Source organism: Leiobunum rupestre, chromosome 6 (assembly GCF_980474605.1).
Source record: "Leiobunum rupestre chromosome 6, qqLeiRupe1.1.hap1, whole genome shotgun sequence".
NCBI lineage: Eukaryota > Metazoa > Arthropoda > Arachnida > Opiliones > Sclerosomatidae > Leiobunum > Leiobunum rupestre.
In genome coordinates, this window is record NC_143389.1 from 68,545,949 (window position 1) to 68,551,948 (window position 6,000).

The following is a 6,000-nucleotide window of genomic DNA, read 5'->3' on the forward strand; positions in this document are numbered from 1 at the left end:
GCCACTGCGCCAACTAAAAAAATTTGCTTACCTAATAGTCCTAGAATTTTTTGCACCCCAAAAAATCCTCGCGCCCGTACGCAGTTGCGTACCCTGCGTACCCTATTTCGCCACCCCTGACCAGTAGTCGGACTTGTATGAGTGGGGGGTAGTGTAAAATATATATGCCGCAATTGTGTTCTCTTCTCACTCATACAAAGTACAGGCAGAGACGCAGAAGCCGATTACTGGTGGTGGGCCGGGAACTGGGTGTTTTAGCATAGAGCTTATAGAACTGATGGAAATTTTCGGTACGTTGAATGTACAATGAAATTGAAAAGGGAAAAGTCACCGGAAAATGTCTTTAGAAAACCGTCTCACAGAAATCTTTTTGACTATTAGGTAAGCAAATTTTTTTAGTTGGCGCAGTGGCAGCGTTGGGAAGTTGTTTAATTTAATTTAAAAAATAGAAACATTTATCCTGCAAAATGTATCTGATACAAGTTAAAAAATTAAGTTACGGAGTAAAATATAAATAATAAATAAATTAAATAATAAATATAAATGCATCTGTATTAGTATTATCGATTCGATCAAATTACCCTAAACGAATTACGTTTAGAAATCGATCCAGAATTTCATTTTTCCATACGAAACAAACTTGTTCCATCGCGACAATTTGGAAGAAAACACATGTCAATAAGACCATCGCTTACCAGATATGTCCAGACGTTTAGACTAAATTGCTCTTGATGGTGATGAGGGAATCCCCTGTTTTTATTGACGTCATCCCACATGTGGTTGATTTGGCGATTGAATGGCCCATCTCTCGAGAAGCAATTCAAGCAACAGTGAATAGAAACCAAGATTAGACACAGGAAATCCGGATATTCTTGAGACATGTTACTGTACCATTAAAAAAGTCATACGGTGTTGCGTATCTTCGTCGTTAAGTGCTAGATGAAGGGTCGCATGGTACGGATAAAAAAGTTGAGTAGACGCTTGATAGATGGTACGAATCCTTTCAGTGTTGTTGATGTCACGTTTAACTCGAAAAACAATGTTGTGAGTTGGTTTAGTGTTATTATTAATAGTTAATAAAAATGAACTACAATTTATAAACTGCTAAAACCTTTCTACCTTATCACCACACTGCACTCCGAGTTGCTCGTCTATCCGAGGTTCCGAGTACCGGGTTATCTTAAAGGGAATATAACCTACAAAGCAATCTTTATGGAAGACCCCTTCAATTTTTCAAATTTCCCTGTACAGTGGCACCAAACATTTTTAAAGTCAGAGCTGCAAACGTTGGTGTTCCACACCAAATACCCGAGGTTATATTCCCTTTAACATCGTTATATCATTCTTACCTACTTTTCCTGAATTGCGATTATCAAAGGGGTTATGTCTGGAGAGTTCTTTTCCACCGCCACCTCCATCTTTTCCGAGCAACCCTCCATCAAAAACTACATGATGGGATATGCACGTAATTAAGATGTAGCCAAGAAAAATGGAAGAATGGCTTTAAAGCGAAGACATGTAGGATTGTAGGTCCCAATTACCAGCTCTTTCTGCATAAATAAACAGTTTTACAATTTCAACCATTTCCCAATGCAAAACTCACAGTTGTTTCGTTTTTGCGCCATTCTGTAGTCGTAACATTTCGTTTCTAAAATCGCGATCAATGTTAGTTAGAATTTCAACGTTCAGAATTTTATCCTCTGAGGGATTCTTTTAATATTTTTCAAGGACTGTAGGTCATACTTTTCCAAAATGTTTTTGAAAATGAATTGGGAAACCCCTTCCTTGATTAGAAAATTAGCTCTCAAGGATTTGGAATTCGTTTTGACTTTGAAACTGGCTCCTGAACATGGCCCATGAGTATTCGAATTTTCTCCGTCTACTTGTTGTATCCGACCAATGCTCCTTATCAAGAGATGGCCCTTTCAACCAGTGCCGTAACTAGAGCAGTGCCAGTGGTGCCCAGGCACAGGGCGTAGACCCTGGAGGGGCGCAAAAATGACCAGACCAGGCCAAGTTTTGGACCATGCATGGTAGTTATAAGTAGCAGTTATAGAATCTCGCACCGGGCGCATAAAAGGATAGTTACGGCACTGCTTTCAACCACTAGAAACAAAACATGTTAAATGACGACAATCCCCACCAGCGTTGCCAACCTGATCCAATAGAATTATCGTACCAACACCTGAAAATTATCGTATTTCAGTCCTATTTATCGTACCGTTCGTAGGCTTCAAAAATATCTAGAGGTCTGACTAGCGAGTAGAAAAGGGGGGCGAAATTAAAAAGGGGAACGGTTTTTACACACAATCCTAAGGATTTGTGTGTATTAGTCTCACGTACAGTGCAGCCGTTGCCGCCGATGCCGCCGTGTCGCGCATATCCCTTCAACGTTTAGGGCTAGTTGAGTCAATGATATCTCGTTCGAATGTACATACATTAACATTCATAAAGTTTTCAAATTGGAGCCCAAGAAGTTGGGCATTTACCCAATTTAAAGTTTTCGGTGATTTCGCTTTATGTGGTAGATATTTTCTTTAAAATTAAGTCCGATAACGTTAAAAAAAATATTATTGGATAGGTTAGGATTCAGTTGAACTACAACTTCGGTTATATCAGTAAATATTAAATTTAAGTATAGTTTTCGGGGTTATTAACCGGACCCCAATGTTCGTGGTTTTATATTTCCGCCTGAAATTCGACATAACGTTCCTTATGAAAGTTATATTTTTGAATAGCCGTGGTTTACATATAGCTTAGAAATGCAATTTCGTTGCTTAATTCTTAGTAAGGTATTTTGTACCGCGAATAAGTACCCCCATCAACTCCAACATTGGAAATACGTGTGGTTATAGATAATTTAAGCGAATTTCTCTCTGGCATTTTCCAAGGCCGTTCTAATATGACTGGGTTTCCTACAAGAGTACCCTAACCGCCTATCACAAAGCTATTCGTGATGCCAAGAGGGCATCATGGAGAAGTTTTTGCGAGAATATATCCGATATTCCCAGCACTGCCAAACTAATGAAAATTATGGCACATGATAATACTAAACATCTCGACACCATTAGGTTGAAGGATGGAAGTTTTTCGACATCTGGCAAGGAAACTCTAACACATATGTTGGAGACGCACTTTCCAGACTCTAGGGTCACAGACAGTTGTGGCACTGATAGTCTCCCTCTTAGGATACAACGTACCAAAAGGGAAGACTGGGCTGTGGCAAAACAGATTGTCACACACTCCAGGCTTATGTGGGCGATAAATTCCTTTAAGCCTTATAAGTCCCCAGGTCCGGATGGGATCTTTCCCATTTTGCTGCAGGAGGGCAGCGATACTCTCTGCCCACTGCTCTGCAGAATCTACAGGGCTTGTATTGCCTTAGGGCATATTCCAAGCTCCTGGAAGCTCTCTAGGGCCATTTTTATCCCCAAGCCCGGTAAGTCAAACTACCTTGAGGCTAAGGCATTTCGGCCAATTAGTCTCACTTCTTTTCTCCTGGAAATTTTGGAGAAACTGGTAGACTGTTATATTAGGGAAGAGGTTATTTCCCAAACGCCTCTCTCTACTGCTCAGTATGCCTATCAAAAGGGCAAATCTACTGAGACCGCCTTGCATGGCATTAGAAATTGCCTTGAGAGAGCAATTGAGTTTAAAGAAATCGCTCTTGCGGTTTTTCTTGACATTGAGGGGGCCTTTGACAAGGTCTCAAGTGCAGTCTTGATGAAGGCTGCCAAGAGGTTTGGTATCAATGACACACTTTGATCAAATCTATGCTGACGAACCGAAGGGTGACATCCCTCCTGCTTGGCGATTCCCTGATGGTCTCCACTAGCCGTGGGTGCCCACAGGAAATTCCCAACGACAGTTAAGGATGTTATGAGGAGAGCTCTTGCATCAGTAGAAAACTTGTGCAATGAAGTGAACCTCACGGTCAATCCCAGTAAGACGGTTCTGGTTCCTTTTACCCGTAAAAGGACTAGGGGAGCGTTTAATGCTATTTCCTTGTTCGGTACCAACCTGGAGGAAAGCCCTGAAGTGAAGTACTTAGGTGTTATCCTTGACAACAAAGTAACATGGAAACCACATCTTGACTATATTATCAAGAAGGGTCAGCAAGTCCTGGGGCTTGAGTCCTAGAGTTGTTCACTGGCTTTACACAATGATCATCAGACCCATACTGTCCTATGCAGCTGTGGTCTGGTGGCCAAGGGTTACTCTCAAAACGGTGCAGTCAGAACTGCGCACTCATCAAAGGCTAGCTTGCGTTGGCATAACAGGAGCTATGAGAACAGCCCCAACTGCTTCTCTAGAAATTCTACTGAATATTCTTCCTCTACATTTGTTTATAGAGGAAGCTGCTACTTTTGGTGTCTATAGGCTAAACCAAAATGGGTGGAGGATGGCCAATAGTTGGGAAAAGAGCCACACTACGCTTATTAGGGATATTTAAAGTCGGTTACCTGTTCTCTCAATGGGTTCTGACAACATGGCTGCTAAACTTCGTTTTAATAAGCCTTTCGGCGTGTACTTCCCTAGCCGCACGGAATGGTCAAATGTTACCCTCGGTACCAGAGGGGAAGTTGTCTGGTTCACCGATGGGTCTAAAACCCATCTAGGTGCAGGGATGTACTGCCTAACGACCAAGTACGGCTTCTACGAAAGCCTTGGAATTTACGCAAGTGTCTTTCAGGCAGAGATTTCTGCTATCTGCTTCTGTGTTGACTTCTGTCTTAAGAAGAACTATCGCGGGAAAGTTATACAAATTTGTTCGGATAGCCAGGCTGCTTTAAAAGCTCTAAACCAGTCTAATGTTTCTTCTAGACTGGTTCATAGCTGCTTGTATCTCTTTCTAATCTCCTGACGCTTAATAAGGTTCAACTTTATTGGGTCCCTGGACATGAGGGGTATCATGGGAATGAAAAGGCTGACGTCTTGGCCAGGGAGGGTGCGATGGCTGGGTTCTGTGGACCAGAACCGGCTGTCCCTATCCCCCGTGGCTTGATACGCAGCCTGGTCTCCAAGTACATGACTACCCGTCAACTCGAGCTTATATGTGTGGCCGTGGATATATATTGGTTATGTCACCGGCGTTGTAGGTTGCTGTGAATAACTCAAACAAACTTAACACATTAGAAGGATTGTGTGTATTCTGACCGTCGTACGTCTTGTTCTCTCTCTTAGAGCACTGATGGCGCGATATTCCAAGGCAAAGAGAATCACCGGCAGCGTTGCCATACGTACTATAGTTATGGTACAAATACCATAATTTTGCATAATATTATAAATGGTAATATTTTTTTGAGAGCGCACTATAGTTTACTTGTAAACATATTTCTAAGAATAAACTTTGATACCAAACCTAAGCCTCAAAACGGGTATTTTTCAACAACGTACAATACAAAAACTCATTCCTACTGAATTATCGTACAATCGCCAATATCGTACGTTGTAATATCGTACATCCTACTGAATTATCGTACAATTGCCGATATCGTACGTTGTGATATCGTACATCGTACGGAAGGTGAAATTATCGTACAAAACGATAATTATCGTACAGGTTGGCAACGCTGATCCCCACTGAGGATATCCTCATCACCATCAAGAACAATTTAGGTCTGGTCGGAAATTATCTTATTGGACCGTTTTTTCTTCCATTTTATTTTAATAGGCAGAAATATTTGAACGGGAGGAGTCACTGAAATGTTACTTCACATATCATAATTCTATACCGGAACCTAAATTAGAAATCATTTTAGGGTGCACTAGCAAATTAACACTTAAATGTTTTTCTCATAAAAGTATCAATAGTTTTTTAGAGGTAAAACAATAAATAAAAAGGTTTAATATTGAATTTTATCAATCAAATTAAAGGTTTATTGTGTATTTCTACGTAATTTCGGGTGTAGGGGGATCTTACCAATTGTAATACTTTGTTACGAGGGATGGGGGAGTTTATTTTTAAACGGCCACTTTAAGTATCTGACGACTTATCTT